This window comes from Fundulus heteroclitus, chromosome 19 (genome assembly GCF_011125445.2).
Source record: "Fundulus heteroclitus isolate FHET01 chromosome 19, MU-UCD_Fhet_4.1, whole genome shotgun sequence".
Lineage (NCBI taxonomy): Eukaryota > Metazoa > Chordata > Actinopteri > Cyprinodontiformes > Fundulidae > Fundulus > Fundulus heteroclitus.
In genome coordinates this window covers 15,650,042-15,675,448 of record NC_046379.1, presented here as the reverse complement: position 1 = coordinate 15,675,448, position 25,407 = coordinate 15,650,042, and positions in this window count along the sequence as shown.

The window sequence follows — 25,407 nt, the reverse complement described above, 5'->3', positions numbered from 1 at the left end:
TTGCCCGGTAAAATCACAGAGCCAAAACGAATTAAAAATGTTGTGGTGGAAGCTTGAAGCCAAATTTCACAACAGGGCTGATCATCCATGTAGACAGTGACAATCAGCGGCGGACTTAGCCCTTATGGGGCCCCAGGAACACTTTTGTGAAGGGTCCCTCCTCCAAGTCTGCCTTGAGTATGAAAGCTTCTTAAGGCTGCTACAATTTTCATGCTACACTATTATAGCCCCATTTACACTACACTTTAACCGATCCATGCCGAGTTCGGACCGAGCTTGGATCAGTTAACCGTGCCGAGCTTGGTTCTGACGACCATTTACACATCACTTCCTGTCCCCCTAGTGACGATCTACGGTACTACTGCTGTCTAGGATTGAATGAGGGAATCAAGCATGAAAAAATGGCGGCGCCCGTAACATTCAGGAAGTTATGTTTCGTTATAAATGTGATATTTCATTGTTTGCGGAGAGTCAGGCGAAGAAGGCAACCTTTGGTGAATTTACTTGACAGAGTCGGCTTTTGGGAAGTGAATAGGAAAAACGAACGTCTAATCAGGATTTACAGAGGCAGGAAACAACGACAGACGTTGAGGTTCATCACGCTGCTAAGCAGAATCATCACTGGAAATCGTGTGGCACGGTAGGGAAGCTAGTATTTTTATGAATGTCTGTAATTTCTGACTGTAAGGAGATGATGCGGTCTGCTCATGCGCTCTTTGTTATCAGAGAGCCGAGCCCCTGAAAAACCGGGCCAGGCCCTACTATCGAACTGGTCTAGATTCAACGCGGTTCGGTTGGGTCTGGCACGGTTCGGTTCAGTTGGGTTCCATTAACACCCGATAGTTTTCTCAGTTACCGAGCTCGGACTGTTCTCGGCACGGTTAAAAAAGGTTAGTGTAAACGGGGCTTATGAACCAGCCAGTAGTGCAAGTTTTTCCTGTAGTCCTTCCCTTGGCCTCTGCAGCTAAAGAATCAGCATTCAATCAACCAACAGCATTCAATTACAAATTTGCATTCTCGTCTGGAGGAAGCTGTCAAGCAAGCATGTGCACCGTTGGGCACAGTATAAAGTGGGCAATGTGCCAAAGTCAGCCTGGGCTATACACATACTGCTGTTAATTATTGTGACTTAAACAAACAAAGTTTACAATAATTTTAGTTGTTTTATTTTTTTTCAAAATAGTTGATGTGACTGATGAAGAGACACAGAGTTTACAACAGACATTTCACTGACGGAGAAAATGACAGCTTTTGGGATATTAAGAAAAATCAGAAATCGTCTAGATCCTAAAAACTCGTTTATTTCTTTTAATTCTGTTGAGAGCAACACTTTTTTTTCTGTGTGAAGCACATGTCAGTGTGGAGATGTAAAAAAAAAAAATCAAAATCTTGGACGTACCCTGGAGCACGATCAAATCTGTCATCTTCAAAAGGAAAGGACATGGTGCCACAACAATAACAAAATGTACATCTTCAAAGTTGTAGGCAAGGCATGTCCTCCGAATGAAATGGTGCAAAGTCAAACAGTTCATTTATGTAATCCAATCTACAGGGTGCACCCTTTTAACCCAAACTGTATCGAACATGTCAGAACAAATAAAGATGTCATAGTAGACCTTTACTGATGTCTGTATTATTTGTGTCCTAAAGTTATTCCCAGTCCAGGTGTCTAGGACCCACGGTCCAGCTTGTGTTAGACGTGTTCCCGCGCCAGCTGACCTTATTAAAATGAGTGAATTACTCCAGCGGCTTGTCACCAACTCCTTCAGAAACCTGTAAGAAACAGATGTATTGAAGCAGGAACAAGGTTTTTAATGTGAAGGGTAGCTTAGCTTGGGGATCATGATAGGTCTGAGTTGTAGACTAAGCTCCAAGTCACTGATGTCATATTGATTTAGAATCATAGTAAGATGTTTTAAATCATTGATTGGCTCGGCTTATCCTGCTAAAAGCCAAACATTTTCACTCTTAACTATTGCTGAGGCTAACAACAATTTTTACTCTAAAATGTATGAGAATAGGCGTGTTTTATTTAACTTTTTCTTTAATGAGTGAGAACGGGGTGGAGTTACCCTCAGTCCCACAGTGATCTCCTGATTTAAATTGACTTACTTTAAAACTGAGCAGCTGTAGCATTCGATTTGGCAGGAATTTACCTGGACAAACTAGCAAACATCTAAAAAAAAAACAGTTAAAATGCGACCATATATTGTATTTAATTTAATCTAAAATGTTTTTTATTCTAAGAAATGATTGCACAATGCGCAATTTTCATTATTTGGAGGAAAATAGAAGTTCGAAGGACTTGGCACAGACAGTAAGAACTGCTAAGCTCTGTCTGGACAGCAGCTCTAAAAACCGTAATTCAGGGAAAAGCTAAAAAATGAGCAGACGGCAGTGAAGCGTTGATGCCAATGCTGAGATTTGTGACTTATGCAAAGCAATGGGACATGTTCCGCTTAATGATTTCAGACCCGGACAACAGAGAGCAGACACGAAGCTCGTCTGAGCCCGTGACATGGATCATGAGCGAGGAGCTGAAGCTGCCTCTGAACACACTGTTCAGACCACAGAAGTGGATCCAGTCACAGAGACGGAGGAAAACTGGCCCTGGCATTCTTCTCCGTCTCTGTCAACAATGACACACTTCCCCTCTCCAGCTGGTCCCCTCCCTTCTGCCGTGCATCTTTAAACACACACACACACACACACAAGCCAGAGTCACAGCGTAAAGCCACTTCAGACTGCTTTTGTTCATGATGCCTGGCTGTCAGTCTGTAATCCCGGTCTTAGATGGGGTCTGTCTGTCTCATTCTGGGCCCTCTTGTTCTCCTTCTTCATAAGAATAAAAGCAGCAGTTGAAGAAGTAGCCCACCCCAGGGGTTGAAAGCTTGTATCCCATCCAAACCTGAAAGCTGTTTTCACTCAAAACATTGTCAGCATGCCCAAGCTTGTCAAAGGAAGTTATTCGTAACAAGGGGGATAGCAAGCTATCCTTTAGATCTGTCATCGGGCTCTGGAGGGGAAGCTCGCCGCTCGCTGGCCGCAACACCTCGGCCAGCCAATGAGAGGGCAGGAAAGGAAAATAAATAGAGGGCTCTGTCCCTGTTATGATGGGCGGCTCATACTGGCGGTTTCATCATCCTAATGGTGAGTCGTGGCAACAGTTTATTTCCTATTTTCTCTCCCAATTGCTCCTTATTTCCCCACTGCTGGCCGCTTTCAAGCACGGCACACGAAATGTCCTCGTATTTAGTTGGAAAAAAAAAGATTTTAAACCAAAAATCAATTGGTGAGAAACACAGTAACGATATGTTTAATAGATGTCTGAAAAATTAAAGGGGGAAAAAAGGAGGATTATTACTTTAGCATTCGTATGTAGGTACATTTCTATAATGCAGCATCCCACCAGATTTTTAACTACGCCGTATTTTCCTGTATTTAGATGTTCCAACGAACCTGCTTTCCTGTTGCTGCTGAAGAAAAGCATCTCCAGAGCACCAACATGTTTCCCAGAGGGGATGACGCTCAGTTGGATGTGAAACAATATTTTGGCCACAAACAGCATTTTGCATAGTGGCCAAAACATATAATTTTGGCTTCATCTGACCAGAGCACCATCTTCCACATGCTTGCTGTGTGCCTCACATGGCTTTTGCCAATCTGCAAATGATTCTTTTTAGGGGTTTTTTCAGCAGTGACTTACTTCCACTCTTCCAGAAAGGGCAGATCTGTGGAGCACCCAACAAACAGTTTGCCCTGTCAGCAGGCTGACCCGCCTGAGCTGAGGATTTTTGCAGCTCCACCAAAGTTAAAGGACGATGGGCCTCTAGGCTGATTTACCTGAATTAATGCTCACATTGCCCTTCAGTTTAGATCAATGGCTTGTCAGTACCTGACTATTTTAAGAGGAATGCTTGTTCGATAATGTCTTACCTATTAATCTTGAGGTATAAAAAAGGCCCCTATACTATAGTAACAAACCCATATCTCTGACTGGAACCAAATTCTTATATAAAAAAGCATGGTTTGAATCACATAAGATAACATTGAAGTCATTCAAGAGCTGTTGGCCATTGCCTTTGCACAGTAACTTTCAATTCTTGTGTCAGTTCCTTGCTGCATTCAGATAAGATAAGATAAGATAAGATAGGCTTTATTGAGCTCTATAAGAAAAAACACTATAAAGAAGAGAAAGTAGCAAAATAGAAGACGGAGCCGAGGTGACTGGATGCTGACTGCGCAGCTCCATCTTGAAAAAAAAAAAAGATATTCCTTGGTTTAAAAACAGGACTTAAAAAGATTCAATAAACAGCCTAATTCACGAGAAAGGCTAAAGATTTTTTTCTCTCTCTCAAATATAGCCTTAAAGGATTACATAAGATCTAAGTTGGTAAAAATATATAGGTGGTCTAAATATTTTGCCTGGCATTGACAAGACAACCAGCCTTTAACACCCAGAGCTTGTGCTATTCGTGATTCCCTCAGTGCTTTGAGTTCAACCAGCTCTCTCGGTTTGAAAACAAACCTTATTAAAAGATCATAGCAAGTTGGTCCGACAATGGCAGCAGTCATCAATCAAAGGCTGCCACGGTGTGCGTGACGCGGTGGGAGGTTGGTTGGAATAGCATCACAGAAAGTGACTCATGCGTCTCCAGCTTTGTTGGTGCACTTCCCTCCTTTCTCCTCCCCGCTCATCAGGAATGTCATGGCAATCAAAGAAGATGTCAGAGACGCGTTTTGTTTTTTCTTTCCCAATCACGGACGGAGAATCAAAAATAAGCACAAACAAATGGCAAATGTGCCAGCACTGCACCCACAGGGACAGTGAGACGTAACCTTTGTTGAACGCGTGCTCTAGCAAACATACGTTGTGATGGAAAGCAAGCCGAGCTGTGCTCAGTCGATTGTTTAACCATTATTAAACACACGAGGCTAATTTGTCCCCGGCAATATCCATCAGGGTCGGGTGATGGACTGCAGGACGGATAGAGCAAAGTAGACATGGTTGCATTTTAATTTTCAAACAAACCAAGGTGGCCGCAAACACAAAGAATAAATAATAGTACGTGTACAAAATTAGCCTCTGTCAACACAGCATGAAAGCGACTGCGCTCTGGACGAGGCCCGACACGAAGCTAACACGAAGCTAACACGAAGCTAACATGAAGCTAACACGAAGAACGCAGCGAATCCGAACCGACTGATGTTGAACTGGAGTCACTTGACTAAATTAAGCAAGTTTAATGTGCCGGAGCCTGTGGTCGGCAGAATATAAAGAGAAGAGTCACTAATCTGTCCACACACATTTGTCAACGCGGGTGGAGGAAGCACGCGCCCGTGCGCCGACGGACACACCGAGCTTTGTGGGTTATAGTGGCTGCATGGGGTGTTAGAGGGGCGCCACTGTGGTTGTACTGGGATGTCTGGGAGCATAAAGTGGCCTTCTCATGGTTCCCCTCACGCCTGGGTGGTCTGACCGTGGTGTGAATGTGTGTGTGTGTGGACAGGGACGGACGTGCTCTCGTCCTGCGAAGGTGAGTGGAGTGAACGTGTGTGGCGGCGAAGACCGTCAGGGCAGTGCCCACACATGGAGCGCCACTGACCGTCTTGTTTAACGCACGTACACACAACGGGCATGTATGTGGAATAAATATTTTGACAGAGACGGTCAGACTATAGGGCGTCTCCTCTCTCTCTCTCTCTCTCTAGCGGGAATCTCCTGGTGTTGGGCTCCTGGTGTGGGTTCTGCACAGGAGGATCTTGCTGTGTTCAAACGGGACCATAGGAAAACCTCAGCCACTTTTAGAGCATGTCAAGCCCCTCCTCAAACCCCCCCCCAAAACCCGCCCCGACGACTGAAACACCAACACTGAGCCGTCAGATGGTCGGGAGACGAGGACAGCAGATTCCTGGGGTTTCTAAGTTGTGGGCAGGAGCAATATATATTATAAATATATATATAAAATAAACATTTTCCTCTTCCAATGAGATTCCAACAGGCAGATATACAGCCTGTCGCCCTTCCAGTTACATTGAGAGGGAAAAAAAGTGTCCTTCTCTCTCTCATAAGTGCCAGGCTATTTTGGTTTCCCAAAATATTTTCTGAGGCCTGAAGAGCTGCTTTTATATATCTGTCGCTGTTGCTGCTTGAAAGCGAGAGTGTCAGCTGAAAAGGACCATTCACCAACCAGAGTCAAAGTCCTCTGAGCATGTGAAACGGTCCTCTATTGAGAGCGAGGGCCACCTCGGCTCACACAGCTTAATTACAGCTCTGCTGTACCTAATGTCCGCCTCGCCAAAACACTCCTGTGTAAGAGGATTCAAGATGTTTAAATTGTTCTCCAAACCAGTGGCTAAATCCTTTAAGCAACTCTCTGGGGGTATTTTCTCTTTCATCAGTCCAAGCAGCAGGGGTATGGTAAAATTAAAGGAAAAATATAACAATTTCACTGTAATTCTGTTCAGATAAGAAATACGAGCCCTTTTTTGCAAGACGGACAGATCCAATTGTTATGGAGTTGTATTGAATTCAATAGGTCCAAATAAATATTGGAAGGGAGACATTTTTTAAGAAACAATTTTCAAGAAAACACTAAGAGGCAGGAGATGAACTTGGAGAAAATCTCACGAGGATAAAAAAAAAAAAATCAGCAAGTTAAATTTAAACAGGGGGGACACAAAGTGACACGGGAAACTGTCTGGATAACGGTAAGAACTGACAAAAAGTGAAGGAAACACGCTGACTTTAAACTGCTGGGAAGGTGATGAGTGACGTGGGAACCAGGTGAGAATAACTAACATAACGCAGTGCAGCAGTGTTACAACCCTAAATGAAGAACTGAGGGAAAACGACAAATTAAAAGAAATCAATACACAGGAGTTTGCAAAGGACATGAAAGGATCTTATCAATCCAACAGCTAGAGACTAACCCTTAGGTAAACCTAAACCAATACACAACAACCAGAACACAAAAAGGAACCAAACGTTTTAAAGCTAAAAAGGGAACCAGGTATTAAACAATATAAGTGGGAAATGAAAAATAAATAAATAATGGTCCCAACAAAACACCATAAACCTCCAAAATGACCTAAATACAAAACCAAGGTGACACATTTCAAAGACCCATGGTTCATGACAACTGACTTCATTAAAATCCCCCAAAATCCCATCAGATTTCCAAACAAACACATAATCTATCTTGTTAAGGTATGGTTTAGATGCCCTGTCTTGATCTAAACCATTTAACTCTCTCCAGATGTATATTTACGGTCATCATCCTCTGAACTTTGAGTTTTTGAGACCTGAGTTTTCAGTAATTTTTCCATTAAGCTCTGCTTTCTTAGCATTAATTTGTTCGTAGGTCCTGATTGTTTTTTGTGTTATTGATATTCCCTGTGTTTATTAGTCATCTTTCTTCACAGCTGCAGTGATTCTGCTGGTTAAACTCACCTGGTCCCGGTGTCACTGATCACCTCCTCAGCATTTGTAAGCCGGTTAGTTTCCTTCACTCCTTGTCCGGTCATCTTGTTTTTCTGTCCTGTTGTTGTTTTACCTGCTGTCCAGCTAGCTCTCCATTGCCCATCCTGTCCTGGAAGTTTGTTGTTCATTGAATCATCACCTTCAATATAAGGCTCCTGCTCTTCTCTCCGTGCTTGTGTCTATTTCCACCACAGAACACAAGACACCGTCCTGCTGGAAAATGAACAACCACTTGAGTATCAAGGCTTTTGCTTCCTGTAACAGCTTTTTTTTTGTTGTTGTTGCAGCCTTTCACATAGCTCCATCCATCACACATCGACTTCGGACAGCTTTCTCGTCAAAGATGAATGAAAGCATGTCCAGAGCATGGAGCTGCCAGCTCACAGCTTCATGGTGTGTTTTGGGGTAGTTTTCCATCACATTTTGCATTTTACATGTAGGCTAAAAAATTTAAACTTTTATTTTGCCATATAGTCCTGAAAACAGATTCTCACCCCTGAACTGAGGATCTCTACAGCTCCTCCAGATTTACCACAGGCCGCTTAATCCAGCATGCCAGTTTAGGTAAACGTACCCAGGTTGATTTCCTGCTGTCTCTTGCCCTCTCCGTTTTGGTAAAATGAATCGAAAAGTGCTCTGTGGGATGCTTAAAGCTGGGTACACTGTTATATAACCTACCCCAGATCTAATGGTGTCTAGCAAATCTCTGACCCTGACAGAACAGTTGGATATATATTGAGATGAAATTACAAACAGTTTTTTAAAATATTTAATATTATTATTTGTATTAAAAAAAAATAGAATTAAACACAGCCAACATAAAGTCCTCTCTGTGTGCTGTTTTACAACACACATGTCAACTTATCTTGAGAACATTCAGTTCTTATTTACAGAAATATTTTGGGATGACGGTACATTTCTCCCTTATTTGTAATGCACATGCCACCATACTGCCACTGAGCTGGTAAATCTCCCAAAAGTAAAAAAAAATAAAATAATCTAAATTTTATATCGTTAAAGGTAAAATTTTAACAACATGTAAGGAAAACACTAAAGATGCAAACAATGCACCAGATGGAAACACGAGTCGTGTTGTAAATCTCTGCGCCCGACAGTTTGCCGTTTACATGTAATTTTGCTACTGCCTTAAGAAAGCACCATTCATTATTGATCTGGCTATTTTCCGAGTGTCCTTACTGAGTAATAAACAGTTGTTCACAGACAGTCAGTGCATTAGTGTCAGCTGGAGACACACGGCAGAGGTCTATCAGTCACCATCACTCTCAAATGGCCGAGACTGATTATAGGTCATTATTAAGCTGTATTGATTACTGCCAGGAGCAGCTAAGAGAACAGGAAAAAGACTGTTGAACTGTACTTTTATTGCTCCCTGCACTAAAATACAGTGTGCTGTTGTAAAGTGCAGTGTAAAGAAGGTTAATGCTTAAATATAAACTCTATTTACCTTCCTTTAGCTGCGTAAATCCACTGTGTCTTTGAGCGCGCGGGGGCTCTGTAGCCGTGTCACAGACGCTGCGCTCACGATTAAATCCTATCAGTGGTTTTTGGCTGTTATCATCACAGTAATTATGGCGGCCTATTTGTTGAATAAACCTTTGAAGCGGTAACTTGTACAGATGCCATCGCCACCCCAAACACACCACTTTGGAGGCAGAGGGAGCAGCTAACAGGCTTTGGAGGGCCATGTGGGTTACCTCCCCTCTCTATAACACACACACACACACACACACACGCACACACACACCATTTGGTGCACCAGTCATTATACCAACCGTGCCCACAGCTCCTCATCTCCACAGAACACACTTAGCTGTGGTTGAAGAAGCACTTACACCCACTCAGTAGGCAGTCCCTTTCCCTCCCCAAGCCATTCTGGTGAGGGGCTGGGATCTTCTTTTACGAACTTCCTGCAATCATCTATCAGCCAGCTGAAAAAAAGTGGGTGGGCACGGTGGCCGCAGTCTCTAACCTCAAGACGAGCCTAATGCAAGGAGGGCCTCTTTGGACCCGCTCCTCCGGCCCGCGTTGCATAAGAAGCGATGCTATTAAATATTAATGCTCCACTGGGTTTAATATTTAATGGTGGCGACATGTAATTTACACTTAAACTCGAGAAATCATGGGGTAAGGACCAAAATAAACAAGTGTATTTGTTCCAGGGGGTGTTATATGAAGCCTGTCAGACGGGCTCTGATTTGACTTCACTAACATGGTCCTCGCTGAGGCGGCAGATGTTTGAGCTTAGATTTGATTCATACTGGAAAAGCTTGGAAGCAGCAGATTTTAAATCACGACATATCAGCTGGCTCTTCTACTGTCAAATCTGTGGGATATTAATCTTTTTATACAAGACTGCTTTTGATGAAACTCTCGTGTACAGGCTGGGATTTTAATACCACATAGCTCAAAGCAACATGTGTCCTGCCTCTGATCTAAAAATACTGTATAAAATATCAGCCAGTAGCATGTGGCGGTGCACCACACTGAGAACGGTTTCATCTCCTGGTCCAAAATCTCAGCATTGTACTCTCAAGCATCCCTTCTCTTGCATGCCTCCGCACATCCAAACGTTCTTTATTCAATATCCAGTCCAAACAGCGACGGGTGCCAGAACATTTTTGATGAAACGTACAACCACCCTGTAAGTCGGTGGCTCTGCCAGACTGGGCTGCGGCAGCGACTGAGGTATTTTTTTTTTTTAAATGAGGCGCTGAACTTTGAGTTAACACCTATTCGGGGGTTACCGACGATGTGAACATGTGTTGTGAATCTCTCTGCTTTCAGAGCAGAGGACTGACCTCTGACATGTGGAACACCTTCTAATTTGTTCTTAATGAGGCCTACTGGGTAGGGGGCTCGTAAAAACGAAGGGTGCTGGGGGTCTTGTTGACAGCGGCTATGAGTTTGGGTGTATATATGATGAGTGTATAGTGGACATTTAACTGTATGTGTAATTTATGGATTTTTAAATGGGGGGTAATGAAGTTGAGAACATTTAACGCTAATGATAGATGTTTTGCCAATTACACAGCTGCTTCCATCAATACTTCTCATAAATGCTAACGAACGAAAGCTCCATCAAGAAACCATCAAAAATATTGCACAGTATAGTTAAAGGTTTGTTTTGATTAAACACCAATTTTTTTTTTGAGTTTTCTTCTGATGAAATTTCAGTAAAAGACACATTTTGTTTTTCATTTTAAATGATCATTGTCTGTTAGCAAAAAATAAAGCATGTGTGTGTGTGCAGCTTGAATTAGGTATTTATTTAAAGGATTTGAAGCTAAGCCTGAATATATGTCAATACATATGTAATATAAGTCACCGTGAATGTACATAAGACATCCTCGGCCTTATTTCTATTTTGTATTTTTATTCTTATTTTTCTTATCTACTTCTTTTCTTTTGATCTACTATATAAAAGAGGACACACAGTATATAACCGATGCACCTTCTTGTGATTATTGATTATTGAGCCGATGTGACGTGAATTTCTCCAATGTGAGATCAATAAAGCCTATCTTATCTTATCTTAAAGATGTAGAAAGAAAAGCATAGAAATAAACAATTGAACAAGTAGCTACTTTCCCTATGATTTTATACGATAAACAGACTGATACAGAGCAGAACTTACTACTAGAAACTCCCATGTTCAGCCATCTGTTAAAGTCTCTGATGATCATACGACTTTTCCTGAAGTTCACCTCTCGTGCACCCCAAGCAGTGAAACCACACCATATGCTTCCAGGACAGCGTGCTCACCACTGATAAACATTCCTCAAACTGTGGTGGAAACTGTTTCTTTTTTTTGTTGTTTTTCTTTTTCTTTTTTTCTTTCTTTTTTGTAGCTGCTGTGTGTGCCTTCGTCAGCCAGGACCGAGAAGGAATGCATGCATTGACTGCTGTGAAGGGCCTTTTTTTTTTTTTAGCCGCTGGACCACTGGAGGGCACTGCTCCGTCTGCATCCACACACTGCACTCTTTGTTGGCAGAGCCGTCTGCTAAAAACACAGGGGGAATTAGTTGATGCAAAAAAAAATAAAAAATAATTTGTCTTGTTATTCTCCTTCACATTTAAAATTTCTTCAAATTAAGATCCGCAATTTGAACACTACTAGAATAAAAAACAATTGCAGACTTAGTATTTCTTGAACAAAACGGTTTAGACAGTTTGTGCTAGTCTAAACTATATTAATTAATGCATTTATAGCTCCTAAAGTAAAATGGGACTGAATGGGTTTCCCCAGAGCATGAAGGTCTCTGTACTACAAACCTCTCCGCCATGTTTTGTCATCTCATTGTGCTAATTTTTAAAATGTTTGTCTGAAAACTGAAGGAGGGCTTCCTGCACTGGAATGCTCCCAGGTTTGAGTTATTTTAAATGACATATTCTCACCTCTGCTTCCTTTGTCTCTCTGGCCACAGCATCACAAACACTTTCATCCTTGATAGAGGTTAAAGAAAGGCTGTGTATGCAGCCTTAAAGTGTAAAAAAGGATTAAACGCAGAACCAGAGCAGATCTGCTGATTCAGTGGGTTTGAATAGCTAGCGATAGCGCTACAATTGCTGAAAGTCCTTGCTTTGTGGAATAGGTTTTAAGGAGTTGTCATTCAATAATGCCAGGAAATGATGGGATATATGTGAAAACTAAAGGTTTGAAATGGAAGTGGTATAAGAATGAGAGAGCTGGCTTTCACAGTGGGGGACAACACGATGAAAAAGAGAGGAGAAATGTTGGAAAATCCATCAGAGGCGCAGCAATGCTCTGCATGACTGATGGTCCTTAATCAGAGGATATGAGACAATGATGAAGATCCAAACCACCGTCAGCTCAGCACGCCCGGCCGTGCGCAGCGCTGGAACAGACGCCTGCAGAAGCTCAGGCTTTATTGGAGGTGGGCAGATGTTCAAGTTTCTTTTTTTTCTCTCTCCGCTTTGGAAGCTCCACCCCTCGAGCCGCGTTTATGGGGCTGTTTACTAGCATTGGCTTCCAAAGATCTTTATCGAGGTCGCCTTTGATTTGCCAGAGCTCTCTCATCCCACATCCCATATGCAGCGGCGGAGACACGGGCCTTTCAAGACGCACAAACAGGAATCTGGCAGTCATTTCACAGTCAAGACATTTTCTTTGTCTACTTACTTCCTCCCTTCATTTTGTTCCTTTATAGCTCCCCCCCCCCTCCCCACCCCCACACACATCTTGACATATAATTAAAAATGCTCTTTGCAGATGTTCCCCCTCTCCTTCTAAACTAGATTTGTGGAAATGAGAAATATCTTATTATCCACTGTCATTTCTCCGTTGAACATGCCTTTTCTAGAAAGTGGCTAAAAATATGAAATCTACAAGAAAAATGTACGGTGCCGTATTGCTAATTTCGATTATCTTCCACTACAGAGGCAGCAGAGGAAACAGAGTAGCTGCAAGGACTTCCACTGAACAATGTAGGTGGTAAGGACCCTTTACTGTACAACACACAAATCACTGTAAATAGACTGTTAATTAATCACTCCCAGTAATGAACATTATTTAGTTGCAGATTAAACAATCAGGACAATAAGATGAAAGAATGGATTCATGATGTTTTGCTGGCACAGCCCCAGACTTTCTGCTGCCTTATAGAGGTCTTGATTTGCTCAGTCTTTCTTAAAACATCTCTTTTGCTGGTCCTTTAATCAATTTATTGTCCAGCTCCTGACCAATTGTGTTGTTTGTTAACACACTTAATGTTTGCCTATGAATCAACCGGTTATTATAGTTGATATTATTTGTAGAGTTGTATCTGAATTATATTTATTTAGCAGTTTCAACAAATTCTACATTCTAATTAAGTTAATTGGATCAGATTTTGTTTTATTTTAAATCAGATGAAAATATTCTAATCTTTGTTTTTCTTTCTTTACTAGTCGTGGCTTTTCTAATTTGTAGCGTATCATGTTGTTCTTTTGTTCCCTGTAGCAGTGCTTTATGTAACACCTACCTTTTAAAGGGTTCTGTAAATATAGTTTGATTGATTGACTGGTTGACTGATCATCAATGTTTACAAAGGCTCCTAAACATGAGGGATGAACGGGTGTTTTGTTGATACAGAACAGATAAATTGGCAAAGAAAGAATTTAAAATTGCGTATTTAGGCACTTTGTTTCCAGTAGTCACAAAAACTATGAATCTATTCAGTTACCAAAGTTAGGACAGTTTGAAAGACAGAGAACAGTATTTTCTGCAAAGCTATTGGTTGAAAACTTAGCAAACAGTAGATGATCAACTGTGGGGCGATCCATCTTTTAGTTGTTAGGGTTTATAACTATTATGTTCGTTACTGTTCAGTATAAGACGTATGCAATATTTTGAGCCCTAATACTTATTTTGCCCTCAACGTTCCCTAATTTTTGTCATGGACACATAAAAAGGACAGACATTGAAAAAACGTTTCAATAACAACTTGGAAAAACCTTTAGAAAGCATTTAGAGCTCAATTATGTTAGAGATATGTTTACAATACATTAAGAAAGGGTTGCCCTTTTAAAGCAGTATATACATTTTTAAAGAGCATGTGCTGACATTGTTTTTCCCCCCCATAGAAAGTGCTCCTGGTTCAGGGCCTCTGGGGGCAGATGGCAGCTTATGCTGACCATGGTTCTTGTGGAAGTTTCTTCCTGTTAAAAGGGAATGGTTCCTCTCCAACATCGCTGCAAACTTGATTAGGACGAGGAATTGCTGCAAAGCCAGTGACTCAAGACCCAAGATAAAGCTTTACCATCTGGCATTATAATGTTATTATTCTTATTGGTCTGGATCTGACTAGAAGACTAGACTGAACTGGAATTATTTTAGTTTGTTTTAATTTGATATAGCTGGATTTAACTGGAGCAGTTGTATACAAAAAGTATTTAGAAATGGTTTAAAATTTAGCTCTGAGCCAATCATTCTGCACTGAGATTAAAACACACTGATCATGACTTTCAGTCGGGATTAATAGCCACCTCTGTGGGTAGAGGAGTTTCCTCTGTGAGCATAGCGGAGCTGGCCAGAATAACCGATGACCACCTCCGTCACTTCGCCATGGTCAGAGGAAGCAAAGCTGTAGGCTAGCAGCAAGCGAGCCTTCTTTTTATTTCTTTATTATTGCTCGCCTTTCATCACGTCAGCTACAGCTTTTCAGACAGGCAAACCTCAGGTGTGCCTGCTCAGCGATTTGATGCGGCGGCCCATTTTTAACTTTGAGTTTACACAATTGTGGCCTCACAGATGTGTTTGGGAAGCCAGGAAAAGGGAGTCTGGGCGAGAAAAAGCCTCTCTCTGTGGATTAATTCATGAACTGCCCACGGTGCGTGTGAGGGGTGTGATTTGGCCCGTGGCAGGTGAGGGGGGGTTCTGCGTGGCAGACAGAGGAAGGAAGCTCTCACTGGGCTTGAGAAGGTCAGCAAGTCTATTTAACGGTTTCTGAGCGAGAGAAAAGGTTTAACTGCAACTCAGAGCCCCTCGCTTGTAATCCTGCTGTGGTTTCCTTCCTCAGCTACAGAGCCACACACCCCCCCACACCCCTGCTGCCTGCTAAACCGTCCTCTCCCCCCCATCTCTGTCTTTCAGTATTTTTTTTTTTCCTTCTTTTTCTTTTGTGGCATTGGCTTCCATCCAGGGGAGGAGATGCGGTTTCTCCAGCTGTTGTGAATCCTGCAATAAAGGTTTGCTCTAGAAGCACGCTTAATTTTGGGTTGGAAGTTATGATACCCCTCCCCCCCCCCCCCCCTGCCAGCAACAAGTATTTTTACTTTTATTTTATTTTTCTTTGAGATCTCAACCTCCTGTTCATCTTTATTACATACTTTTATGGCACTCAAAACAGTGGTATAGGCAGAGGTGGTTTTTGATGTGGGCCATACAGGCAGTTGCACAGGGCACCATTGGAAAGGGGTGGATCAACACCAGATACATAGTTTTCTGTACCGCTTTTATGCATGTGCACTCTATGGGGAGTTCATGCCCCTGTTTGTTGCTGATAACAGAGGAACTACACTACATAGACTAGTTTGTGTACTTTGTGTGTACACTGCATTTTATCCCACCCCAGCATCTCCGATAATGTCCTGTTTTTACATTGGCGGTGGTTGTGTGGTCTGATGGCAACAATAAGAGATCCCTCACTGGTTACAAGTACCATTTGTGGTACTTGGACTGCCTCCATATTATTAATAATCCAGAGAGTCATATTTAATACATTTGAATATTATTGACATGATCACTATGTCATTTATCAAATTCTAAAAGGGAAATACATTATATAGATTAATTGCTCCCAGACCTGTGTTTTCAAGATTTAATTTCTCGTAATTATGATGTTTTCTAGCAAAAAAAAACATGACATTTAGGTTAAGAATATTATGTCTTACCATTAACATTTTTTATGTGTTTATTACATTTAAAATGTGTAACATGTTAAAGAGGATATGAAAGATTTAGTGAGACGTAAATTGTTAAAATGCATTTTAACAAATTTTTCTTTTTTTTTCATTATGCTGTCACTCAGCCCTATATGCATGGAAGCCATATTGGATTTTGTGGTTGGCAATACATCCCTGACTTTCACACAATTCTGGCTTTAGGAGAAAAATCTATGCTGATTGTTGCAACTTAAAACTAAGAAGCTGTGGCTTCTGGGTAAAATGGAAAGCATAATCAAACTGGATCCTGATTATCTGCTACCATTGTTTTTAAGACACATGGTAGCACTCATGAAAGTCCAGTTTTGTTACTCTTGTGAAAACTCAAATTTATTTTCACAGATTTTAGGACTCTAAACAATTTGGACCAAACTTGCTTTCAAACATTAAATTTAGTTCAGTTTGCTTCATCAGTCTTTATTGAGGTCAGTTTGGTTTTGAGCGAATAACCTGGGTTTGGCTGAGAACTTTTTGTCTCTGTTGGGTCCTCTGACAGATTTTTGTCTCCATTTCTCACAGACACAACTTTTAGATAGCTGATGCTCATCTGAAGGTGACTGCTTTCTTTTTTTGTCCTCTACTTTTCCAGTTGCCCACTTTTTTTAAGTACAAATTTTCTATCTTGGGGCCTCGTGTACAATAGAGTGCACAGCTCTCATACTAAACATTGGCAATAGGGAGAAATCCTGAAACTTGCAGTAGACATATCACTGCACACGTTACTTTCAAGCATCCCAATTTGCGTGGAATTGGACGTGCCTGCACATGTATATTGCGCTGCCCTGTCTCCTAAATACATATGCAAATCAGTATGAGTACCAGTGTCCAAATAACCAAGGCAACGGAGACAAAGAGACACCTTGAGGGATATTTGTAGTGAATTACAGCAAGCCAGCAGCTTCTTGAGTGACATCAGCGACTCATTAAAGAAACTGTCTGAAAACAAAACGTTTGTCGTTTGTCGTACCGCTTTGCTCTACAGCGTCGATCAGTTTCAATAGGCTGACTCATTGGAAGGAAAGGTTAGTAATGTTAAAGCAGAGTTGTACGTCGGGAGTAGAGTTTTTTTTTCAGTACACTGCAAAAAGGGAACTAAAAATAAGTAAAACATTTTTGAAATTAGTGTATTTTTCCTTGATTTGAGCAGGTAGATAAGACTATTTGCCAATAGAATGAGATTTCTGCACTTAAAATTGGAACAATTCATCTCTAAAATAACATAATTAGACATCTTGCACATAAAATAAGACGATGGAGATGAATCGTTCCTACTTTAAGTGCAAAAATCTTATTCCATTGGCAAATAGTCTTATTTACCTGCTCTAATCAAGGAAAATTAAAATGATTTCAAGAAAATTTCACTTACTTTTAGTTTTATTTTTGCAGTGTGAGATAGTTCTCACAAAGCCACATTATTTTTCTTTATCCTAAAACCGTTTTTTTTTTTTTTTTTCAATTTTATGAACTTAACCAAAGTTGCTTTTGTGCTCGGTAAAAAGTTAATTTTCACTACAATGCCAGAAGACCATGCATAACCTATTAGAGAGGACCGTCTGCCAGCATTTGGAGCTGCTGCCATGTCCACATATAAGTCCTATTTACATCTCCCACACTAAACACTGCCTACTGCAGTGATCAAAACATTACATAAGGCTGCTGTGGTGGTAGCTTGGGTTGCCTGGCTGGAATCCAGTGGCTTTCTAGAGGCCCTGGCTTCTCTCTGTACATTAGCCAGGATATTAAAGGAAATGCAGGCCGCCACAGGCTCCACTGCTGCGGTTTGCCATCAGCCGGAGCAAATCTCTGTGTTCCAGTGGCACATTCGCTGCCCAGTTTTGACAGGAGGGCCCGCGCAGAGTGGGCTGGTGGTGGGGGACCAAATGCGAGGCCACTGCGCTCTTTTTTTTTTTTTTTTTTTTTTTTTGTGTGGCCTGTCAGCAGTGGGTCACTGTAGTAATATTCATTACCCATAATAGTCGTAGGAACAAAGCGGCGAGCCACACGCACTGTCATGGATCCACGTGGGCCCCTGGCCGTCCATGGGCCATTAGCATAGCTGCAGCGTGCCGTAATCGCTTGTGGCAGCGTTTTGCCCGGAGACCAGCCCGGGTGGGACAGGTAACGTTCAGTTACAGCTCGGCTTGGGTCAACTTGAAAAAGACAAGAAGACACCAAGGGGAAAGCACACAAACTCTGCAGGAGGATGGGGAAACTTCAAAGCGTCACACCTCACCGTTACCCATTCATCACTTCAGTAGGAACCACCAAGTTTCTGCATTTGTAAGGGGAAAAGAAATTGTAATCATGAATGACTGTATTTGTGTATGTTCATTTTTAACATTTAAATATCCGCATGTGGGCTGATCTCCATGTGTGTGTGTGTGCGTGCCTGTAGGGGATTGTCTCTTAATATAGTTAAGCTGTGAAAAAACCCCAAAGTCTTTGGCGAGGGCTCACACACACTTTTTCCTCCTTCCTTCCTCTCACCAGAACCATTTATCAGAGCAGAACAGGGGCAGCTTGCGTGTCGTAAGCCTCTTTGGAGCCACAAACAAATCAAGCAGGGCTCTCCATCAAGTGAACTCCCCACTCGACTGGCGGTTACATAAAGGTTTACTCACTCGCTGTGTAACAGCATGTTTCAGTGGGAAAGGCTTCTGATTGAATACATCCATACTAAGAAACACAAGGGAAGAAAAATTACCAACACTCATAGTGATGGGGTTGGGAGATGTTGATTGTCAAACTTTTTCTACTTCATTTCATAAAACTGAGGTTTTGCAGCTGATTCCTTAATCCCGGAGCAGGTGTTGCAGGGTTGCACTACCTCACCTGGATGCAGCGCCTCCTAAAAGTCTACATGCTGCTCAACCCTTTTCACATTTTAACCCAGTAAGACACAAACTGCAATGTATTTCCTCAGGATTTTATGTGTTAGACCACACAGTCGTGCAGAACTGTGAATTGGAGAGGAAAATCCTGTGTGGTTTCAGTTCATGATTCTCAGTTATGAACCAGGTTTGTTTAGCTGGACCCAATAACTGACGGTTGAGTAAGAGAAAAGTTTTCAATGGTTACTGCAAAATGTTTTCTGTATCGTAAAAATCTGGACATAACTTGACAAACAGGCCAGAGGGGGTTTCTGGTTGGTGAATATTGTTGGGAAATGGAAGAAAGTGATGAAAAAGTCTAGTTTAATTAAGTAATGAATGGGACGCTGGCTCGGGGTAAGGTAGCTTTGCTAGGACTGCACATAAATGATTAATTCAGAAATTGGAAGTGGCGAGAGACTATAGAAAGAGGATGCCTGCTGTGAGTGCGCCGAGGAACAATCCACTACTACAATCTCAGTGTAGAGGGGAGGCAGGAGTGGAACAGAGAGCAATCCTTCACTTACTGGAACGATGAGGGCCACAAACCATCTGACACGGAGCAGAGAAAACAGAGGCTAGATAAAGGAAGATGTAAACAATGAGTTAATCAGCTGGAGAGCTGCAGCGCTGCAAATGGCAGCTTGCAGGACGAGATGCAAGAAGCATGAACACCGCAAAACTGTGACACTTTCTTACCAATGAAAATCTGAGAAGTGCGGAGCACACCTATGGCTTTAATTACATCAAGGGGAGTTTTTCTACAAGCTTTGCATATTTGGACACTAAAATTAATGTTAATATCTGCAAAATAGCTATGTTTCGATCAAATTGACGATGGACCATTTGTGAACAACCATTTTGAATTCTTCTCAATTGGATTTAGGGCTGGACTTTGAGCAGGTTCTATATCTTCCAAAGTCAATTATAGGCATACATATGATGAAATTGCCTCTGGCATGATGGATTATTCATTTGTTATGACATATTAGATGTTTTCTGCTGTTATTTTTCAATGTAGACCCAGTCATGTCCACTCATTTCCCAGGACAACCAGGGGCAGCTGCTCAGAGAGCAGAATTCACCAGGAATTCTCAGACATGCATGAATCAAGTAAAACACCACTTTGGGCATTAGTTCGATGAAGGAATGGCATCATAACCTTGTTAAAAGCTCAAAAAAGCCGATTTTCCATGATATAAGGCCTTTGGACACATTAATACAATTTATTGTAAATCATCCTTTTATAGCTCTTCCTTTATTTTTATTTTGATGTGCAGTGTTAATTATCCACCACAGATGGCTTTTACCACGTCGTCAATTAGTCTAATTATAGTATAATCTGATCACAGTACCTTCTTCTATATTTCTGCTTTTATTTTTGGTTGATGGGTTAAACAGTGCTGTGTGCTTAAAACGTCAGTGTGCCTTGGTCTATGTGATGCTGATGTTTTCGAATTAAACTTTGAGACATTAAAAAAAATCCACATTTACAGTCATAGTCAATATATTAGAATGTGTGTTGATATGACAATTTTTATTCTTACAAATATTTAAACCTATCATTTGCCTTACGCTTTACAAGGCACTACTACCTTTTGCTCAAGCTGAAAAAGAACCAACACCTTGAAGTATGTGGTTGTATTGTCACAGAATTTGAAAATCGCAAACCTTAAAGTTGCCTGGAGCAAAGTTTTAAATGCCCGCAGTACATTTTGACACTTGTCTTTGAAAGGTATGTTGGCATTTAAAAACCTTTGTGTTTATGTAATGATTCTGGCACTGGAGCTGATTCTGCTCACAATTCACACCCCTGTCCACTCTCCACCCCTCTGCAATCAACTTCTACTGGCTTCACCTGTCTTCACCTGCATATAAGCTCCGTCCAAGTTAGCCTCCAGTGCCAGATTGTCTCAAGCCACCCGTAAGAGCATTCCAGCGTTCCTTATTCTGCCTGTCTGTGTCTGACCCGATTCTGCCCTCCGTTTCCGAGCCTGCCTGTTCCCTGTTCTGACCCCTGCCTGAGATTACCGGATTTCTGCCTGCCTGTTTTTGGACCTGGACCGGACCTGGACCTACTCTTCGGATTTCCCCTCTGTACCTCTGCTGGATTATTGGACTCCCCGTTACCGGACCCGGACAGCCTCTGGACAACGCCTCTGAAAAGTCCCTTACTGCCGGAGGGTCGCTCTACGGCTCCTGTCCCCGAACTCTCCCCCTGTCTCTGGCTGATTCTCTGCGCCCAGGCTCCTCTCGTTATCAGGTTAGTCTCTCAGTCTGCTCCACATTGCTAACCCGTCACTGCAGCCTCTAACCTGTCCCTCTGCCTCCAGGAAGCTCCAACCCGCTAGCGAGAGCGGCACGCGCTAGAGCCAGCGCTGATCAACCCTGCTTTTAATAAACATTGAAAACGTCACTGACCTGTCGTGGTTGAATCTTGGGTCCGAATCCGGTACATGACAGTACAATCTGGCCAATAAATGGATCCTTCACCTGATGGTCAGTGGCGAGCAGGGGTTGATAAATCCATTACTTTGTTAGAAGCCGGAGTCGCCGAGAGTTTAAATCATCTCCGCGGCCAGGCTGCTTCCGCACTTCCGCAAACGTCATCGCCGGCTGCCACGTCACGCCCGGGGACGCAGACAATCCCTGAGCCGCGTCTCGCTCCACCCGAGCCCTTTCGAGGAGATCCAGACCAATGTAGGGCTTTTCTCACTCAATGTGAGATACATTTTGAATTACAACCGTCCTCATTTCCTACTGACAGAGCCAGAATAGCCTATGTTATCTCCTTACTGGCCAGTAAAGCCAAGCTCTGGGGCACTTCCGAGTGGCAGAGCGGCTCCCACATCTGCCACTCCTATCATGGATTCTCCCGAGAGCTTATAAGAGTGTTTAGCCCCATTTTACCCTGTCGTGAGTCCACCAGGGGGCTCTTATCCCTTAGGCAGGGGGATAGAACAGTCTCCGAGTACATCATAGACTTTCATTTGTTGGCTGCAGAAAGTCTTTGGAACGAACACGCTCTTATGGATGTGTTTTTAACGGGGTTAAACGACCGGATTAAAGATGAACTCGCCACTCGAGATTTTCCCGTTTCTCTTAAGCAATTAGAGAATTTAGCCTCTCGAATAGACCTCCGCCTCATGGAGCGGCGAAGGGACCGCCGTGCAGCACGGCCCGCTCCTCCCCGCCTTTCTGAGGCCGTCCCAGCCGCGCTCTCACCCCCTAGGGTTTTAACTGACCCCGAGCCCATGCAATTGGGGAGGTCAGCCCTGACGAAGGAGGAGCGACAACGCAGACGGCAACAAGGACTCTGCCTCTACTGCGGTGGAGAGGGTCATGTCGTCCAAACCTGTCCAGTTAAGGGCTCAGGCTCAGTAGGGGAGGGGAGATTCCTGCTGAGTCGTACAAGACTCTCCGTCACCCCGAATCTGTTACTGCCCGCCATTTTGGCCGCCTCTTCCAAACCCCACAAAGTCTCTGTTTTTGTGGATTCAGGTGCGGATACGGAGTTCATGGACCAGACTTTTGCCCAGAGTCTGAACATTAAATTGTGTCCCGGTCCATCTCCACGCAGTGTCCTCGCTTTGGACGGCCACAAGCTTCATCACTCCTGCCTCGTCACCGAGCCATTGGAACTCCAGATGGGAGGTAACCATGTTGAGAAGCTGACTTTTATGGTCATTAACTCGCCGCAGGTTCCTATCATCCTGGGGGCTACATGGCTTAGAAAGCACAACCCCCAAATTGACTGGCAAAGAGGGGAAGTTACGGGCTGGGCCTCATCTTGCTCAGAATCCTGCCTTTTATCTGCCCAGTCACCCCACTCCTCTGAAGGTAAGGTGGAGGAGGTCTACCCACACCTATCCAAAGTTCCGCCCGAATACCATGATTTAAGGGAGGTGTTTAATAAGGCCAAGGCTACGAGCCTCCCTCCTCACCGTCCATTTGACTGTGCTATCGACCTGTTATCCGGAACCACTCCACCCAGAGGTCGTCTCTACTCCTTATCTGCTCCTGAGTCCCAAGCCATGCAGGAGTACATTAATGACGCCCTAAGGGCAGGCATAATTCGCCCCTCGTCCTCTCCCGCAGGTGCTGGTTTTTTCTTTGTGGGGAAGAAAGATGGTTCTCTTCGTCCTTGCATAGATTATAGGGGTCTCAACAACATCTCCGTCAAGAACCGTTACCCAATCCCTCTCATGAACTCGGCTTTCGATCAGGTCCAGCGGGCAAAGGTTTTCACCAAACTGGACTTAAGAAATGCCTACCATCTGGTCCGCATAAGGGAGGGCGATGAGTGGAAGACCGCCTTTAACACCCCGACCGGTCACTACGAATACCTGGTCATGCCTTTTGGTCTCACCAACGCTCCAGCCGTCTTCCAAAACTTGGTCAACGAGGTCCTCAGAGACATGATTGGACGTTTCGTTTTCGTCTATCTGGATGACATCCTCATCTACTCTGAGAACCTCACACTCCATAAACAACATGTCCGTTCCGTCCTGCTCCGCCTGCTACAGAACCAACTCTATGTCAAGGCTGAGAAGTGCGAGTTTCACACTACCTCCACCTCTTTCCTCGGTTTTGTTTTATCCCCCGGTCAGATCTCCATGGACCCGGCCAAGGTCCGTGCGGTCACTGAGTGGCCGGCTCCAAGCGACAGGAAGCAGCTCCAGAGGTTCTTGGGGTTTGCCAACTTCTATAGGCGGTTTATCCGTAGTTACAGCCAGGTAGCTGCCCCGCTCCATGCCCTCACTTCTAGCAAAGTTAAGTTTGCATGGAACGAACAGGCAGACAAGGCTTTTAAGCGTCTGAAGGACCTTTTCACGTCTGCTCCGGTCCTTGTTTCTCCCGACCCAGAAAGGCAGTTTATCGTGGAGGTGGATGCTTCTAGTTCTGGGGTTGGGGCTATTCTCAGTCAAAAAGCCATAGATGGCCGCATTCACCCATGTGCCTTCTTCTCCAGAAAGTTGTCCTCAGCAGAGCAGAACTATGATGTGGGCAACCGGGAGCTTCTAGCGGTGAAATTGGCGTTAGAGGAGTGGAGACACATGCTGGAGGGCGCCAAACTCCCCTTCTTGGTGTGGACGGACCATAAAAACCTGGAATACCTAAAGACCGCCAAGAGGCTCAACCCCAGGCAGGCCAGGTGGGCTCTGTTCTTTGATCGTTTTAATTTCTCCCTCTCCTACAGGCCTGGATCAAAGAACGTTAAGCCTGATGCCCTCTCCAGAATGTTCGAGTCCGAGGAAAGTAACGACCAAGCCTCGGAGTTCATCCTCCCTGACTCTGTCAGATGTGCAGTCACCAAACTCGATCTGGAGAGGGAGGTCAGGGACTCCCTGGGGAATGTACACATCCCCGACGCCTGCCCTAGGAACAGGCTTTTCGTCCCAAACTCCCTCAGACAGAGGGTTCTGGACTTCTGCCATAGCTCTCGCCTGTATGGCCACCCTGGCATCACTAAAACCCTCCGTTTGGTCCGTTCCCAGTTTTGGTGGTCCACCTTGGTCAGAGACGTCAAAGACTTTGTGTCTGCCTGTCCTCTCTGCACCCAGGCCAAGGTCTCCCGTCGACCTCCATCTGGTTTGCTTCGCCCACTGCCCGTTCCTTCCCGGCCCTGGTCCTGCCTCTCGATGGACTTTGTCACTGGTCTCCCATCCTCTGAGGGCAACACTGTAATCCTCACAATTGTAGACCGTTTCTCGAAAATGGTCCACCTGGTCCCGTTGCCCAAGCTTCCCTCTGCCAAGGAGATGGGGTTAATCCTGGCACGAGAGGTCTTCAGGCTACATGGCCTGCCGTCCGACATAGTGTCAGACAGGGGCCCCCAGTTCGTGGCCCGTTACTGGCGGGAGTTTTGTGCCATGTTGGGCATTTCTGTTAGCCTGTCCTCCGGTTTCCATCCCCAAACAGATGGCCAAACGGAGAGGATTAATCAGGAGGTCGAGACCAAGCTCCGCCTCTTTTGCCGTTCTGACCCGACTAAATGGGCCCAGAACCTGCCTTGGGTGGAGCACGCCATCAACGCCACACCCTCCAGCTCCACTGGTCTGTCCCCGTTTTATGTGGTGTATGGTTTCCAGCCACCGGTGTTCTCCACTGAGGAGGTGGAGTCAAGGGTTCCGTCCGCCCGCCTATCTGCCCTGAGGTGCCAGCGTGCCTGGAGAAGGGCAAGGAGAGCCATGCTCGCCTCCTCCCAGATCCAGGCCCGGGCTGCTAATCGCCGGCGGGTCCCAGCCCCGCATTACCAGGTGGGAGATAGAGTTTGGCTCTCCACAAGGGACCTTCCCCTGAAGGTTGAGAACAAAAAGCTGGCACCTCGGTTTATTGGGCCGTTCTCCATCTCCAAAGTGGTGAACCCGGTGGCGGTCCGTCTCCGCCTGCCCCCAGCGATGAAGGTCCATCCCACTTTCCATGTTTCCCGAGTCAAGCCTGTCAAGACCTCGGCTCTTGCTCCCGCCTCCGCATCCCCACCACCCACCCGGCTTGTTGATGGCTCCCCTGCCTACACGGTTAAAAGAATACTGAGGTCCCGGAAGTGGGGCAGGGGCACCCAATATCTCATCGACTGGGAGGGTTATG